The 18,580-nt window shown below is 50.3% G+C and overlaps 1 pseudogene; it reads right to left on the bottom strand.

Annotated features, from left to right (window-relative positions):
* Nucleotides 1-869: 869 nt before the first annotated feature.
* Nucleotides 870-17,155, bottom strand: LOC109573159 (eosinophil peroxidase-like; annotated as a pseudogene).
* Between the last annotated feature and the right edge of the window lie 1,425 nt (nt 17,156-18,580).

Genomic DNA, 18,580 nt, shown 5'->3' with positions numbered 1-18,580 from the left:
TGTTTTCTGCTCAAGTCTCTGGTATGGCCAAGGTATTCTCCTTAATGTCGGGGCCCCTAACACTGCCGCCCTTCCCTGCCTTTTCCTACTCCAGAGGTTCTTTGGATTCTCCAAACTCAGCCCCTAGGAGGGTCTTCAAGGTTAGTGCCAGCTGGGTCTTAGCAGCATTCCTCTGAAACATCTGGAGTGAAGTGTACGACAAGTTCCACACCGCCCCATCCCCAGCCCAAAGCAGAAACAGCTTTTGCCCTCAGTGGTGCTTTCTTAGGAGAAGCAGCAAGTGCTGCCCACCCTGCAGGCTTCATAGGAAGATCGTGGGGTGGCTGGAGGCTGGGACTCTGGCCTCCCATTAGGCAGGGGTCAGGAACAGGCTGGGAAGTGGACAAAAATGGCTGGAAACCCTCCTTCTCGCCTGGGCCTCCCAGAACCCCTTGCTTGGCTCTTGAGCCCTTGTACGCAGCGCTGATATGTGACCTGACATGTGAGAGGGTTGCTTGGTGGAAGGGTTCATCGCTGCCGGGTGCCCCGGCCACCACTCCCAGCCAGAGAGCCAGCCATAGCCGGCAAAAGCATGAGCAGGAAACGGTTGCTCCAGGCGAGAAGGTAGCCTTGTGGTCTTCCCCAGGTTTCCTGGTCTCCGAGGTCAGAGGCCTGGGCTGGACTCCTGCGGAAGCAGCACAAGCAGACAAGTGAGGGACTTGCTGGATGTCCAGAAGCAGAGCTCTTTTAGGGTGTTGACGACTCGGCCGAGGCTAGGTGGATGCTTCCTAATTGCCCCCCAAAGCCCTGGGCCCTGGGAGTAGCTGTCGACCCAGAGGCTAGCATACTGGGGAGCCACTGGGAAAGCATGTCCTGTCCCTCGAGACGAGTTCTGTGTTTCCTGCTTAGAGGCCTGAAAGGACAGCCGAGTCCAGGGACGGATGTGAAGTTCTGAGCCAGCTCCGGCTGTTGGAGGAGACCCCCTTACCTGGGGAGGCCTCATCTGCCTCTCCAGGCAGATACATTCAGGCCGGGGATGTAGGAGCAGGGCACAAAGCCCTGGGGGCAGAGCTGGCCCTGAAGATGCCCCTTGGATCGGTGGTGATACCAGGGTTGTCACAGTTCGAGACAAGGAGTTGTGGCTCAGGGCCACGTGCTGTCTCTCGGTGAAAACACCTCAATTCTGCCCCCAGAACCTACCAGGACAGTGGAGAGACATGGGTGAAGGTTGTGGGGGATGAACAGGAGTGAGCGCCTGCTGTGTGTGAGGGAGTTTAACCACAGGGCAACATTATTTCATTCAATTCTCCAAAATCCCTGCAAAATAGATATGGTTCCCATCTTATAAAGGAAGAAACGTGTTCAGCAGTCAGATAAATTGCCTTGGTTTTAAGTGCACGGTAATTTTAAGTATCTAGGATTGGATTTGAACCCAGGTCAATGCCAAATCCAAATGAGGAGTCAAGTCTTAAACCACAAAGTTGGTGGGAAATCAGATTTATTAGTAGCTTGTTATGCCTTTGTTTTCTGGGATCCTCAAGCCTGAAAGAGCCAGGCTGAGACATTTGTCTCCTGGGTTAAAGGTGCCTCCAGCTCAAGCAAGTGGCCTCTCTCTCTCTGACCCAGCCTCCTGGTCTCAGATCCTATGAACTTGGAATCGATGAAGCTAAAAAGAATATTCTCTCATCAAGTCTTGAAATTCTAGTGCCTTTCTGCCCTGCCTCCAGGGCTGGTCCTTTTAGGGGAGGGTCATTTACCTGTCTCCATCTTGGGCTCTTCGGAACTCAAAACTTCGGTTCTCAAAAAGACAAGCCAGAAGAGGCCCCACTCGGGCCCCTGGCAAAAGAGGCTCTGTGATGGCCCCGATTCAGATGGCAGTTGTCCGGTGTCCCGTGCATATCCAGGAACTTCCTTGCCAGACCCTCGTTTTTCAGAACCCGGCTAAGCTGTGCCAGATTCTGAGGCTGAAAGAGCCTGCAGAAGCACCTCCAAGCATTGTACCCTGTAGGGCAAAGGGCAGGAGCAGTTTCGTCTTCCCCCTGCGGATTCCCGTTGGCGTCTGCTCACCACGATTTGTCCTGATTTGTCCCAGGAGAGCTGTGTGGTCAGGCAATATTGGGCAGAACAAAATCCCTGCTGGCAGAAGAGGCCTTGAACTTTCCAAAGACCGAACCACTGCTCTCTGGTTTTCAATTTGAGCAGACAGCTGTGTTTCATGTGTACACTGAGGAGTATGTCCTAATGTAGGAAGCTGTTGTAAACCAACACTCACCACCACCATACGATCAGGGCATTAACTAGGCATAAGTGAGACAGTATCCAGAACATAAAGACTCCCAGATTTGTAGAATGACTGAATAAGTCAATGAACAAACCAAGGGATGAAGAGCATGGGTAAAATTTAGCTGCTTAGAAGATGACCGCCTGCTGCATAATTCCATTTATATGAAAGGTCCAGAATAGGCAAACATGTAAAGCTAGGTTACTAATTGTCAGGGATTGGGGTGGGGATGGGGAGTGACTATTATTACTGTTTCTTTTGTGAGTGATGAAAATGTTCTGATATTACATATGATATACAAGTTTATACTAAAATCACTGAATTATATACTTTATAGGGTAAATTTATGATATATTAATTATATCAATATAATTTAAAATTAAGTTTTAAATTAAAATTTTAATTAAAAAATATTTTTTACCCACTGAGAAACCAAAAAAGATAAGCCATGTTGATTTTTCAGCCATCAGGATCCCACACCAGGACCAAATCACATGATATGATGGGACCATCAAGATAGGAGATAGCTTTGCTATGACCCAAAGAGACGTCAGCCCAGCGCTGTCCACTGAATTACAACTCCGAAACACCATCCCCAAGCTGAACAAAGGAAAACCATATGATGTTTCCCATTAATAGGCACTGCTCTGTGAATATCCTCAGGATCCTCACACTTCTGAAGTGCTTTATAATCCTCATGTTATCAATGGGTATTTGCTGAGCTTGAGCAACTGTGACTTTTCCAAGGTCACCCCCACCATTCCATGGAGCTCAAACCAGGCCTTCCAACTCCAAATTTGGTATTGGACTTGGGGAGGGATTAGTGGAGACTGCAAGAGCTAGGATGAAACAGCTTAAAGGGAACAGGAACTCGCTGTGCGGTTAACTTGGGCAGCTAGCAATCTCAGATCTCCAGCAGGAGGCGCCACCACTCTGTCAGAGCACCAAAGTGGAGGGAAGGAAAGACAGGTTCTTAAGAGTCTGCTATGTGCCTGCCTGGTCCTGTGTTAGGTGCACTAGGAATTGCCCACCCTTTACTGTATACTGCCAAAGATTAGCAGAGGCAGATGGGGCTTCAGGTTGCATTTAGGCAGGAAATTAGGAGATGGGGAGAGGGAGAGAGAAGCAAGGCTCTGGCCAAAGCCTTCCCCTAACATTAAGTCAACAGAACACACTGGGCATAACAAACACCCTTCTCCAACAACAAGAGAGACAGCTCTACACACGGATATCACTGATGGTCAACACCAAAATCAGACTGATTATATTCTTTGCAGTCAGAGAAACTTGATGCAGTCAGCAAAAACAAGATCTGGAGCAGACTGTGGCCCAGATCATGAACTCCTTCTTGCAAAATTCAGGCTTAAATTGAAGAAAGTAGGGAAAACCACTAGGCCATTCAGATATGACCTAAATAAAATCCCCTATGATTGTATAGTGGAAATAATAAACAGATTCAAGGCATAAGATCTGGTAGACAGAATGCCTGAAGAACTACGGATGGAGGTTTGTAACATTGTACAGAAGACATGACCAAAACCATCTCACAGAAAAATTCAAGAAGGCAAAAGTTAGTTGTCTGAGGAGGCTTTACAAATAGCTGAGAAAAAAAGAGAAGTGAAAGGCAAGGGAGAAAGGGAAAGACATACCCAACTGAATGCAGTTCCAAAGAATAGCAAGGAGAGATAAGGAGGCCTTCTTAAATGAGCAATGCAAAGAAATAGAGGAAAATAATAGAATGAGAAAGACTAGAGATCTCTTCAAGAAAACTGGAGATACCAAGGGAACATTTCATTCAAGGATGAGCACAATAAAGGACAGAAATGGTAAGAACCTAACAGAAGCAGGAGAGATTAAGAAGAGGCGGCAAGAATACACAGAGGAACTATACAAAAAAAGTTCTTAATGATCAGAAAATCATGATGCTGTGGTCACTCACCTAAAGCCAGACATCCTGGAGTGTGAGGTTCAGTGGGCTTTAGGAAGCGTTACTATGAATAAAGCTAGTGTAGGTGATGAAATTCCAGTTGAGCTATTTAAAATCCTAAAAGATGATGATGTTAAAGTGTTACACTTAATAAGACAGCAAATTTGGAAAACTCAGCAGTGGCCACAGGATAGGACAGAATCCCAAGAAGGGCAATGCCAAAGAATGTTCAAACTACCATACAATTGCACTCATTTCACATGCTAGTAAGGTTATGCTCAAAATCCCTCGGCTTCAGCAGTATGTAAACTTAGAACATCCAGATAAACAAGTTCCATTCAGAAAAGGCAGAGGATTCAGAGACCAATTGTCATCATTAGTTGGATCACAGAGAAAGCAAGGGGTTTCTAGAAAAACATCTAATTTTGCTTCACTGACTATGTTAAAGCCTTTGTGCAGATAACAACAAATTGTGGAAAATTCTTAAAGAGATGGGACTACCAGACCACCTTACCTGTCTCCTGAGAAATCTCTATGCAGGTCAAAATCAACAGTTAGAACTGGACATGGCTCAAAAATGGGAAAGGAGTATGACAAGGCTGTGTATTGTCACTTGCTTATTTAACTTATATGCAGAGTATATCCTGCAAACTGCCAGTCTGGATGAATCACCGGCTGGAATCAAGATTGCCGGGAGAAACATCAAGAACCTCATATGTGCAGATGATACCACTCCTATGGCAGAAAGTAAAGAGGAACTAAAAAGTCTCTTGATGAGGGTGAAAGAGGAGAGAGAAAAGCTGGCTTAAAACACAACATTCAAAAAACTAAGATCATGGCATCTGGTCCCATCACTTCATAGCAAATAGAAGGGGGAAAAGTGGAAACAGTGACAGACTTTATTTTCTTGGGCTCCAAAATCACTGCAGATGGTGACTGCAGCCATGAAATTAAAAGATGCTTTCTTCTCAGAAGGAAAGCTATGACAAACCTAGACAGCATATTAAAAAGCAGAGACGTCACTTTGCCAACAAAGGTCCATTATAGTCGAGGCTATGGTTTTTCCAGTAGTCATGTATGGATGCAAGAGTTGAACCATAAGGAAGGCTGAGCACTGAAGAAATGATGCTTTGCAATTGTGGTGCTGGAGAAGACTTTTGAGAGTCCCTTGGACTGCAAGGAGATCCAGCTAGTCACTTCTACAGGAATTCAACCCTGAATATTCAGTGGAAGGACTGATGTTGAAGCTGAAACTCCAATACTTTGGCCACCTGATGTGAAGAGCTGACTCATTGGAAAAGACCCTGAAGTTGGGAAAGATTGAAGGCAAAAGGAGAAGGGGAAGCAGAGGATGAGATGGTTAGATGACATCACTGACTCAATGGCCATGAATTTGAGCAAACTCTGGGAGATGATGAAGGACAGAGAAGCCGGACATGCTGCAGTCCATAGAGTCGCAATGAGTCAGACAGACTTGGTGACTGGACAACAACAATAACATGGTGGACTGAACAGGAGGAAGAAAGGAGAAATTTTGAACCTAATTCGAATTGTACTACTTCCTAGTTATGTGGGCTTGGGCCAATTACTAGATGTCTCTGAATTTGTTTCCTCATCTATAAAAATGGCTGTCACAGCTGCTTTCAAGGTCATTGGGAGGATTGGAAGAGTTAATGTCCATTAAAGATCCTAGCAAAGTGCCTAAGTTTTCTTCTTTCCTGGGATAAAGTCTTTTTGTGTCCTTACCAAACAACTAAGGCAGGCTTACTTTTACTCCACTGGTTCTCTACTTCTCAGGCTCTTTGCCCTTCCCCACTCAGAGCCAAGATCCAGTTTCTGTATCCCTGGGACTTCCTCCTTGGATCTTGCCAGGGTGATGGGCAGGGGCAGTTCTTCCCTGCCTTTTAAAGCTACTGTGTTTTTTTTTTTTTCCTACTTGGAAAATCCTGATGTGCTTGTTCAGCTCCTGTGTCCAACCTGTTGTGTCCCTAAAGCTAGAGACCCTGGTGAGAATGGAGAAGATGTGGCAGGACAACAAAAAGGAGGTCCCGGGGATGCTTTACTGCATCAGCCTCAGCACATCCTGTAGACAGTCCCAGTCAGAAAGGAGGCACCAGGGATCTTCCCTGACCCACCCTGCTTCCCACCACCATCACCAGCAGCCCAGCTCTGGGGCAGCCTGGGAGGAGGGGCCGGCAGCCCCCTCACCCGGAAGGCTGTGGTACCAGCTGCCGCTGCATGTTGGGCAGCCAGGTCCAGCCCAGTCCTTTTCACTTGCTGAAACAGCCAGTCCTGGAGCTCATCGCTAACCTAGAATCTTGAGGGTTCAGCTTGGTGGGGGTGGTGGCCATGAGGCCTCCAGGGATGGGGTCAATGCCACTGGGTGGCAGGGAATATGAGCACAGATTGGACCAGCCTCTTGGAAGCCCCAGAGCCATCACATGATGCCAAGCTAGCTCAGAGCTGGACAAGCCAGTCATTTGCATCTATCAAGTTTGTATCAGGAAACAGGGGCCTGGGTGGACACATAGGAATCTGGACCTGGCAGGGCAAGAAGTCTCTCATACTTCTTTGAGAAGAAGTGGAAGGCAAGCTCCTTTCAGGACCACAGCCACCCATCTCCTCCCCTTTTAGAAATCCTCTAATCCCGGAGGGGGTGGCAGACTCGTGACTGAAGGTCTTGGTGACACCTGCTTTATTTTCACAGTCCTGGGGGGGACGATCAGCAGAGGCCTGGCCTCCTGGCACTAAGCTGGGCTCCACCCCTACTCCCACCTGCCCCTGGGGAACCTGGTCACCATCATACACGATCTGCCAGCTGGCAAAGAAGGCAGAGCTGAGTGGGACTCGGGAGTTGGGTGCTGAGGCCTGGTACTGGCTGTCCAGGTGGAACATGAAGGGCTGGAGCGTGGTGTGGCTGCAGTGGAAGGCCAGGGTGAAGACACTGGCATGGTACGCCTGGGAGGGCCCCAGGGCTTTCCTGGACCTGTTCTCTCCCAGAAACAGGGTCAGAAAGTCCTGGTAGGTGAAGATCTGAAAGAAAATATGGAGGAGGAACGTTACTTTAGTGGCTGCCCACCTACTCCATTGTCTTTGGACAGATTTTTTTGCTTTTCTGAAGGGCTGCTCAGACACACTGATTCTTTCTTGGCATTATGTTAATTGTGACAGTGTTAATTTCCCATTGTCTGATGAGCGATACTGACGCCCAGAGGGGTTGGGTGACATGAACAGGGTCACAGAGCAAGTTAGTGGCAGAGTTGAGGGTACAGGTCGTAGCTCAGGAACACCCCCAATCACCCAGACCTAGTTGACTTGAGGCACATCTATCTGGTTTGTGCCTTCTCATGGCTCCTAAGGGATGCTGGGGCCCAGGGCCTCCTACCTGGACCATGGCCCCCACGATCTTCCGAGCCTCCTTGCACAGCTTGTCTCCGGTCCACCAGGGATTCAGGCATCTCAGCTCAGTCACCAGCCGAGTGTGCATGACTGCCAGTTTTGGGGTTTCAGTTGACTGGGTATCACCTTGAAAATCCCAAGTTCAGAGTCACCACAGTCCTTCCCAGAGAAATGTCTTTCTAGTCCCCAGACACTAAGTCTGGGGACTAGAAAGAGGCAGTGAGACTTAGTGACCTGCGCCAAATTCCTGGCCCCCACCGGACCTCCATCTCCTCAGTTGTGCTTCGAGGCTCCACTGACCCACACAACAGCCCGGAGGGGGAGGACAGCAGTGCCTAAGTCTCAGCTCCCTATGTTTCTAGAAGGGGTTTGTGTACCGTGGGCAAGCATGGGGCAGCTGCCAGTTTGGGGCAGAAAAACCTTTGCCTGATGATCCTGCTTGGCAGGATGATCAGAGCCACGGCTGGTGGGGATCCTGGGTGATTCTACAAGCCTTGCCTTTGAGACTGAGTCAACCTGTCCAGTGAGTTGCATCCCTCTGCAGGGTCTCTCCTGGGGGCTGGACTTCTTCTTAGCTTTGGGCTTGGTATCATACTGTTCTTCCCAGGGAGCCCCAGGGAAGGAGAAAGAAGGAGAGTTGGGCAGAGCCTGTTTCTGTAGCCAGACCTTCTCCTCGAGGCCAGGAAGGAAAGTGCTGTACTGAAGGTGGCCTTACACACGGTCATTTGCTGTTTTTGAGCTAAGCCCTTGTGTGTGGTCTTAATCAATCTACTCTTAAGCAGAGCAAGGAGCCTGCTGCTCTTAACAGGAACAAAGAAACATACAGTCCTTAGAAAGGGGGCTGGAGCCAACTCCCTATGAAGGAGGTGGTAGTGCAGAGTGGAAAGAGCCCAGACCTGGCCACTGCACTGACTCCAGTCCCCATGTGGACTCTGCCATTGGACACTCTGCTCTGGGGTGCATTAGTTATCTTTGCTGAGCTTCTCGTCTGCAAAACGAGGGTGATGCTAATGCTGCCTTTTCAGGGCTGCTATAAGGATGAGAGATGGCACATTCAAATATCTTAAATAAGCAGAAGTGATGGCCATCATGATGATAGAGAGCGGAGGACGGGGAAAGACCCCCAGGAAATTTTGGATTATGTATCTGGAAGAAGGTACCAAAGAAGGTACCTCCCTAGTGCAGGGAGGAAACTGGCTTCTAAGGAAATTTAACCTACAGTAGAAACAGTATTAGGTGGAAGTGAAAGCTGCTTTCAGGTAATTAAAGAGGCTATTACTGTGTGAAAGAGAGAGAGCTTCTTCTCTGGGGGTCTAGAAACTCAGTGAAGAGCAAGAGATGGACGCTGGATCAATATGAGGTGGGCTTTTGAAACAATCAGCACCACTCCAGATGGACTGTGTAGGGGATGAGGCCCTTATGGTACAGAGAGTCAAGCAACGATCTCTGGACACACACTTGTTTTGCAAAAGAACTCCTTCCGACATACTGATTCTGGGAACCACGCACAGATCTGTGTACCTAATATTGAGGTATGAAGTCATGTATCCCCTACGGAGTACCCTCTGGGCTTCCCCTCCTGGAACCTGGGACTGGCTCTTTCCTAGGGAGACAAGACTGTCCACTCCCGAGTCTGATGTGCCAGGAAGCAAGGGATGCATGCCGAGTGGTTCAGCGAAGAGGCAGGGTCATTGTGCAGGTTGTCAATGGGCAGCAGGGCCCAGCCATTGTCCTGGAAGTGGGTGCTGAGTGTGAGAAGCCCCAGGAAGTTGGTCTGGTTGCGGAGCTACATGACGAGGGCGACCTCATTGCCATACAACATGCTGGCGTCCACGAAGGAGGTGAGTCCATTGATCTGGTCGTGGACTTTGTTTTTGCTTTTGTGCCAAGTGGAAGAAGGAGATGCAGTCTTGCTGACTGGTGATGCCTGGGTCGTTGGGCGGGGTCTGAGGTGGAAGAGGAGTCACTTACACAGGGGCCCTTCATGAGCAAGCTCACCGCTCCAGATCATCCCCCACGTGCTTCAGAGCCTTGCTCAAAACTCCCTTCTTAGCTGCTCTACATATAGCACAGGAGCTCAGCTCCAGCCTCCATGACACCTACAGGAGTGGGATGAGGGCTCAGGAGGGAAAGGGCATATGTGTACATATAGATGATTCAGGTTGCTTTACGGCAGAAACTAACACAACATGCAAAGCAGCTATACTCCAATTGAAAACAAAAGCAAAAACTCTCTTATTCCAGGAAATCCTCCTTGACTCATCCAGACTCAGGCTGCTCATCAGGTTATCTGAGCATCCTTAGCAGTTGGTGCTGCAGAGTCATGAAAGGTTAGACATGGATGCGGCCTTAGATCCTGATGTTACAGACAGGGAAACTGAGACTCAGAGAGAGGAAGGACAACTCCGTGGGAGAGGAGGGAGTGGAAACTAGTTCTCTGACATGAAGGCTCGTGCTGCTTTCACTCTACTCCGCTCAGCAGACATCAGCCCCTTTCTGTGCTGCGTGCCTTGGAGGTCGTGAAGGTCAAGAAAACTCCAGACAGGCTGCAGGAAGCTGGCAGTTCACTGAACACAGACCTGCACATAGAGTAATGTAACTCTAAATTAAGGTGGTGTTTGCTGTGTTGGATTTAAAAGTCAGAAGTGCTAGTCGCTCAGTCAAGTCTGACTCTGTGATCCCATAGACTGTAGCTCGCCAGGCTCCTCTGTCCATGGGATTCTCCAGGCAAGAATGCTGGAGTGGGTTACCATGCCTTTTTCCAGGGGATCGTCCCGATCCAAGGATTGAGCCCAGGTCTCCTGCATTGCAGGCAGATTATTTACCATCTGAGCCAGCAGTGAAGCCAGTAACGGTATACTAGGAAGATAGGGGATGGCCCCCCAGAGAAGCCAGAGGAAGGAGCCAGCCAGGGGCCCTCACATGACACATTGCGAGAACAGTAGGGGTGAGTGAACATGTGCGTACGTGTGTGTGGGGTGGTGGCTCAGTGCCCAGCAGAGGCTTTGCTCCTTGGAGTCCATCATTTCTTCCCTAGTGTCCCACAGCATCCTTGCTCTCAGCATGAAGCAGAGCCCTGTCCTCCCAACTGGACCCAGGAATTTGCTGGAACTGCAGGGGCCTTGGCCCACCCCAGAGGGAGGGAAGGACAAGTGCTAAGAGACTTTAAAGGCTTCCAAAGCAGCAGCCCGGAGGCTTCCCCTGTCGGAATGCCACCCACAGCTCGACGCCAGTCTCAATTGCTTCCCGTTTCGTGAAACCTGCACTGAACCTCCGGGCAGGTTGCCCTACCCTCACCCCTCAAACACATACAGAACTAGGTGTATGTGTCAGACTGTGCATCTTGTTATTGTCTGAGACTCCAGCATCTCAGGCAGCTCCCTAAGGCAGGTGCTCTAGGCTTCCAGATGCCCAGCCCCAGCTCTTGGCCAGGGATGGAGCCTGGGAGACCACAGTACCTTGGTGGGGAAGCAGGAGGGCAGGTGGACACAGGTGCTCTCACAGTCGACACCCTCAGTGAAGGCTACTCTGGCTGGGGACTCAGGGGCGAAGTCCAAGTCACAGTCAATGAACTGGCCACACTGCATGAACTTAAGGGACTGGCTGTGGTCGGAGGTCAGCCTCTCACTGCAGAAGTGCATGATATGGTTGGAGACAGCCTGGACCTGGTGGGAGAGCAATCAGTGTGGGGCTGTGACCCCACACATGTCAGAGCCAACCCAGGACTCAGAGGGCGACAGGTTGCCCCCGCTGGAGTTAACACAGTCTCTCCTCCTCTCCCACCCTCCCCTCCCCTTTCCTGCTTTGTCCCACTTCCTATGTGGCTGTCATTCCTACAGAGATGCTCTCCAGCCTGGCTTCTGAGGATTCCAGGAGGAAAGAAAGGGGAACAGACCAGATTGGCTGACTCAGACCCCACCAGCTCCTCCAGAGAGATAAATGATAGATTGATTTATACAGACTAGTGGATAATTAGATAATAGGACTGATTGAGAGATGTAAGGATTGGTTGCTAGGTGATGGATGATAGAGAATTGGATAGATGGAATGAGCAATGGAAGAAAAATTGATAAATAGATGATGATGATGGATAGATGATAGATTGTGATATTGACATATGAATAGAAAATTGATAAATTGTTAAATGAGAAATAGGTCAATACATAGAGCTACATTAAGCTGTATTGCTCTTGAAGGTACTTTGACATGAATTCTTTCAGAAAAAACAGTACTATAATGGCTACTACTAATATCTTCCCGAGCCAGAGATCAAACTCGGGTCTCCTGCATTGCAGGTAGATTCTTTACTGTCTAGGCCACCAGGGAAACACAAGTGCTAATATATCACATCCTATAATGATGTTTGTATCAAGGGCTTTAATAGTCATAACAGAAATCTGGAGTGGGTTTTACAGCTGAGGAAACTGACTCAGCTGGAGTCCTTGCCCAGAGTTATCCGCCAGCCCATGGGAGAGCCTGGTTCAAGCCCTGTCTGGCCGACTCTGTCTGTGCTTCTGTTCTCCATGTTTAGAAGAGATGAAGTATCCTCCAGCCCCTCAGTCCTGACTCACAATGGGGAGGAGCAAGCTGTTGCCCATCTTGCTGGGGTCCAGCCGAAGGGGAGAGACAGCCTGTTCTCGTTCTCAGCTGGCAGCCAGCACGCCAGGGGCTGGTTGGAGACCCCCAGCCAGGGTCTCCTCCTGCAGCAGGGGGTGGGTTGGGGTCAGTAGGGTTGGGAAGGAGCGGCGGGCGGATCTGACCCCCTCCCAGGTCAAGTGCCACTCCAGCACCCACTCGTTGTTGCATCTCCCAGTGATGGTGCGATATTGGTTGCCGCACTTCTCAGCTTCTTCCTGGGGAGCGCAGTCACTGGCCTGGGACAGCAGCCGCAGCTGGGGTTCATTAGCACATCTCCGGGTGGGGTGGTGGGCAGGGTTCCAGCTTCTTCTTGAGCAGGTCTGTTCCATACCTCCCATCCCTTTCCTCTCTCCCCTTCCGACACCCCAAGGAGTGCATCCTGCACCCCACACCTTTCCCCGCCATCTGGCTTTCTTCCACTCCACAGTACCCATGACAGTGAAGGATCTGGATGCCTGGAGTTGTAACTTTTCTTCCAGCAGCCCCAAGGCCACATGAACGACTGTCCTGGTGGCTGCTACCGGTTGTTTGAAGAAGGACAGGAGGTCCGTGGGGCTGGCCGAGCCACTGAGAAGGTGCTGCTTGATGCTGCCCAGCAGAGGAGGAAGGGGGGCTGGAGGGAGGAAGCACACCACTGAGCAGAGCCCCAGCTGAGCAGTCAGGACAAACGGACAGAGGAGGGATGGAAGGGAAGCTCTCTACCACCATGGCATTGCCCCACACGATTGGTTGTGCTGAAGGCATGCTGTCCCCTCTTGGACTGGCCATAGCGACCCCAGCCCCTACCCTGTTTGCAGCTGTGGACCCAGTGCCCTGGGCCTGTCAGTGTTTGGAATGTTTGTAAACAGTGTTTGGAACGTAAGTAAACCGTGTCCTGTCCTGTCCTGGCTCAACTCCATGAATTCACACACCCTCTTCCACCCTGGAAAGGAGGACATGTCCCTTTCCCCACCAGATAGGATTTCCACCTTCTCCAGGTGACCATTTGAAGCTCCCAGGGTCTTGACCCCATTTAGGCCAGTTAGGTGAAGTGGCGCAGGGGGTTGGGGGCCACAGGGTGGTGACTTGGAGCCTTTGGGTGGGCACTAGGTGGGCCCCGTGACTATCTCTGGTGCAAGGCCGAGAGGCCAGGAGCTGTGCTGCCCGAGAGATATGAGAATGGGTGGTCCACTGAGCTTGGGGGCCAGGGTGGGACACTCCCCTGGGTGGACTGTTTGGGAAGCTTGGCTCCCTGTGAGGCACGTATGAGCTCCTCCCTCTATATGCGGAGTCCAGAACCCATTGCTGGGAATGGACCAGGTTCCTCACAGGCTCAGGGCCTGGCTATATAACCCAGGTGGGTTAATTTTGACTCTGTATTAAATCTTTTTCTGTGATTTTAACTTTTATTTTGCCACTTTTCTTATTAGAGACATACATAATGGCCTGCCTCAGGGAGCCCTGCCCCTGCCCCCCTTCGCCTGACCCTTGGGCTAGGGTGCCTTTGTTTGGCTCACAGCCAGATAGCCTGACCCTGCCCACCTGTGAAGGACTGTGACATTCTTTGTGAGTTCTCTGTGTGGGAAATAGCTCCACTTATCTGCTGCTTACCAGCTCATAAATTCACTTCTGGGGGGCTAGAATTGCAGATAGCTCTTGAGAAATTTGTATGCAGGTCAAGAAGCAACAGTTAGAACTGGACATGGAACAACAGACTGGTTCCAAATAGGAAAAGGAGTTCGTCAAGGCTGTATATTGTCACCCTGTTTATTTAACTTATATGCAGAGTACATCATGAGAAATGCTGGACTGGAAGAAACACAAACTGGAATCAAGATTGTCGGGAGAAATATTAATAACCTCAGATATGCAGATGACACCACCCTTATGGCAGAAAGTGAAGAGGAACTCAAAAGCCTCTTGATGAAAGTGAAAGTTGAGAGTGAAAAAGTTGGCTTAAAGCTCAACATTCAGAAAATAAAGATCATGGCATCCGGTCCCACCACTTCATGGGAAATAGATGGGGAAACAGTGGAAACAGTGTCAGACTTTATTTTGGGGGGCTCCAAAATCACTGCAGATGGTGACTGCAGCCATGAAATTAAAAGACGCTTACTCCTTGGAAGGAAAGTTATGACCAACCTAGATAGCATATTCAAAAGCAGAGACATTACTTTGACAACAAAGGTTCGTTCTAGTCAAGGCTATGGTTTTTCCTGTGGTCATGTATGGATGTGAGAGTTGGACTGTGAAGAAAGCTGAGCACTGAAGACTGGATGCTTTTGAACTGTGGTGTTGGAGAAGACTCTTGAGAGTCCCTTGGACTGCAAGGAGATCCAACCAGTCCATTCTGAAGGAGATCAGCCCTGGGATTTCTTTGGAAGGAATGATGCTGAAGCTGAAACTCCAGTACTTTGGCCACCTCATGCGAAGAGTTGACTCATTGGAAAAGACTCTGATGGTGGGAGGGATTGGGGGCAGGAGGAGAAGGGGACGACAGAGGATGAGATGGCTGGATGGCATCACTGACTCGATGGATGTGAGTCTGAGTGAACTCCGGGAGTTGGTGATGGACAGGGAGGCCTGGCGTGCTGGGATTCATGGGGTCGCGAAGAGTCGGACACGACTGAGTGACTGAACTGAACTGATGGCATTTTTGTTTATTGACATGACAGGAGATATTCCATTTCACACCACCCATGAAATGGCTATAAGGCAGTGAAACTAACACATCCCCCTGCCTGAGGTTTGCTAGTCTAGGAAATATTTGCAAGAATTAAATGGTCTTTTCACTTTGTTTCCTCACCGCCCCCCCACCTCTGATCCATAAAAGAACCTGGCATCCAGGTACCCACAAGCTGATTGTTTTGAGACATTAGTCTGCCATCTTCTTGGTCAGCCAGCTCTCTGAACAAAGTCATATTCCTTCCCTCAACACCTCATCTCCCAGACTTATTGGCTTACCCTGCGGCAAGCAGAGCAAGCGTGACTCGGTAACAGCTGGACCTCAGGGGTTAGGGAGTCATGTGGGAGAGCTCTTCTTGGGTAAGAAAAATGAGCAAAATGAGGGTCCAAGATGGAGCCACATGAGAAAAAGATTTGTAGTGAGACTCATCAAAAAGATCACTTGGGGTTGTCAGGCGAGTGTATTTTCCTCGGTTCTGTCTTGTCCGAACAAAAATTTGAAGCGACGGATGTTAGAGAACTCGGCGTGTCATAGCTCTAGGATGCACCATGTTATAGCTCTCAGGTCTCAGACAGACCGTGTTACAGCTCTTGGACAGATGAGTGTTACAGCTCCATGTTACAGCTCTATTTTATTAAGAAAATAGCAGGAAAATCCATCCCCTGCAAAGACTCAAAGAGAGGAGAGTGGGGGAGCGCACTGGCGCGTGGGAGAGGGAGAGAGAGACCCCCGGCCCTTTGGCTCCTCTTTTTATATGTTTTTTTTTTCTCCCCCCGGGCCTGCAGTATGTAAATTGGGCTAGCCAGGAGTGCTGTTTGTTCTACCTGTTCTCCGGTCCCTGACCTTCCTTTGTTTTATTTTTGCGGGCTTTTTCCTTCCTAGCCACCGCTATTCTGGACTTCTGTTTCCTATTCTAACTACCTAACAGGGTGACAGGGGATGAGACTGCCTGGACACTAGGAATAAGGGGGCTGTAGGAAGGGTCAGGAATGTCTGGGGACTGTGGCCCAGACCAGCCAGATCCCCACCTGCATTCCCTCCATCCCTCCCTGGTGACCATGGCCATATGAGGCCACGAGGGACTTCACCCCACTGGTCCCAGCATGCTGGCCCCTCTGGGACACCTCCTGGCCCTCCACGCAGTGTCTTCTAAGGAGACGGGCTCTCCCTGGACTTACGCAGTCTGGCTTCTGCCACCTCTCCTCTCCAGAGCCCCATCTCATCTCTTTGTTCCTCTGTCCTCTAACTACTCCTCCCACACCCCTGACTTCAGCTCCAGAGACAGGTCTCCTGCCACGACGGGTCTCAACACAAAGGCCCCTTTCCCTTTGTGCCTGGTGATTCCTGCTGACCTTCCAGTCCCCACCCACTGGCCATGACTTGGGCAGCCGGGTCTTCCTCATCCTAGCTCTTACAGCTCCTTTCCTAGAGCTTAGCATCGTTGTGACTATACTTGTATTTCAGTGCTTGAATCTGATTAGATCTGTGAGAGGCAGGCACACAGAGAAGACACATGCCTCTTGTGTTGCTCATTGTAGCCTCAGCACCTAACCCACTGCCTGGCAGGTCCTGAACAAGTATTTGTGGAAGGGACACATCTGTGACCTCGCCTGTCACAGCTCTCGGGTCAGGGGTGGATTTGTGCTGTGTATCTATTAAGACCTGGTGACTCGGGTCAGGGGTGTTGTGGCTCCTGGGCCAGGCCAGCCCTGGGGCAGTAGATGCTGTTGCAGGCCTGGCCCTGCCAGGCTGACCCCCAGATCCTTAACCATGAGGTAGCCTTCCCATCCTGGCATCTTTCAGCTGAGACTCCCAAGATCCTTTCTTCCTGCCCTCCTCTGGCCCTCTTGAAACCTCGAGATTCTACAACCACTTTCACAGGAACCATCTGCCAGGCTTGGTAGAACTGCTGGCCACAGGTCTGATTGGAGCTCTTTATCTGCTCAGCTCCAACGACCCCCGAGGAGACACTGTGGTGGCCAGGACTCAGGACCTGGTTCCAGGGATTCCTGGGAATGAGGCCCTTGGCTCTGTTATTATAACAGGAACACTGAGGTCTGCCGGGGGCCTGAGGGACTGTGGCTGCAGCTGCAGGCTGTGCTTGAGGCTGGGGCAAGCTGGGGTGTGCATGTGTGTGCCTGTGTATACATGTGTGCTCTAGAGCCGAGGACTCCCCTGAGAGAGGCAGCTCTGAATGTTCTGTTTTTAGTGAAACCAGGAAAAACTCACTGCGGGGCCTTGGCGAGCTGGCTTGGGAGCCCACCATGCCACCCCAGCTGCCTGACCTCTCTGATCAGCTGGCAATATCAGCAATGGGCAGGGATATTTAGGAGGCAGGAGCAGTCCTGGTGAGAACTAGAGATGTGCAGGTCCAGGCTAGGGGTGAGGGTCAACTGAGGGCCACTGCACCTTCCTTCTCCTCGCTTCTGCCCTGACCTCATGTGAGAGTTGTGCCTCGCCTCCTCCATCAGTCAGGAAACTCCCAAGGGCAGGGCCTGGGGCAGGAGAGGAGGGCCCTGGGCTTTCTCACCAGGCAGACCCTGCTGTGCATGAGCAACGTGAGGAGTGAGAAGGTTTGATCTCAGAGGCAGGCCGCAGTAAGCGGCAGCTTGCAGCAAGCAGCAGCGAGCAGTAGCTGGAAGCAAGGTCTTTGTTTCTGGGATTGGGAGTCCTAACCACTGGACCACAAGGGCCAGCAGTGAGGGCCTGAGTCCTTCATTCTTGCCTGCCTTGTCGAGAATGAATTCAGGCAAGGAGGCAGAAGGTAAAGAGTAAAGCAAAAAGTTTGTTGAAAAGATAAGTACATGTGGAAAGATGCACAGGCGAACTCAGAGAGAGTCGCACTCTTGGGAAGTTTAAGTCCTCTTTAAGGGGCCAGTCTTCCGGGTCTGTCTTCTTTGTGGCCAGTTGTATTGTTTTGACCCCATGACTAATTTGCCTCTGGGCCTCTCCTCTGGGTGCACACGCCCCCCTCAGTGGAGGTAGATCTCACAGAAAAGGCTTATGGGTGAGGGTAGCAAGACTTATTAAGGCCTGGCATCCCCTACCTGTTTGAATCCATGAAGACTTTTGAGCAAGCACAGTGTCTTCCTTGCCCCAAGGATGGGAAGTGTGTGACCTTTAATCTTTTAGAAGGGTTTAGTCCCACTCTTTTCCTGCCATAAAAGTGCCCAGTGTCCAGTTATTTACCCTATTCCTGTTGCTGGTTTTTGTATCAAGGTATAGATCTCAAAATATAGCAGGAGTCTAGTCATGAATTTGTAGTCTTGGAGCCTGTTTGTCTCTTGCTTCCAGAAATGTAAATGGGGGCCTGGAGCTGTCCTCACTCCAGGAGATGTGAACAGGAGGCCCGTTGTAAACACCATGCCTGGAGCCCATTTGTCTTATACCTCAGGTTCTGTGGGGCATAAGAGCCGGAGGGCACTGCCACTGGTAGGGTAACAGGCCCGGAGGTGGGGTTCCAGTAACAGGGACTGCAGCTGGTTCGGGGTGATCCACTGTTCTTGCTGTCCGCCAGCCCATTCTCTGTGAGTTCTCGCTGAGTTCTCGCAACACCACTGCGAGGCAGGTTTGGCCGCCTGAGACCTTAGCTTTATTGTTGGGGGAAAGAGTGGGAACAATCTTGGAGCCAGGAAGGGCTCTCCACCAGTGTCTGACTCTCCCAGCCTTTCTGCTCCCCCTGGTTCCCAAG

This window comes from Bos indicus, chromosome 19 (assembly GCF_029378745.1).
Source record: "Bos indicus isolate NIAB-ARS_2022 breed Sahiwal x Tharparkar chromosome 19, NIAB-ARS_B.indTharparkar_mat_pri_1.0, whole genome shotgun sequence".
In the NCBI taxonomy this organism is placed as follows: Eukaryota; Metazoa; Chordata; class Mammalia; order Artiodactyla; family Bovidae; genus Bos; species Bos indicus.
The sequence above is the reverse complement of the archived record's forward strand: the minus strand, read 5'-3'. Positions and strand labels throughout refer to the sequence as shown.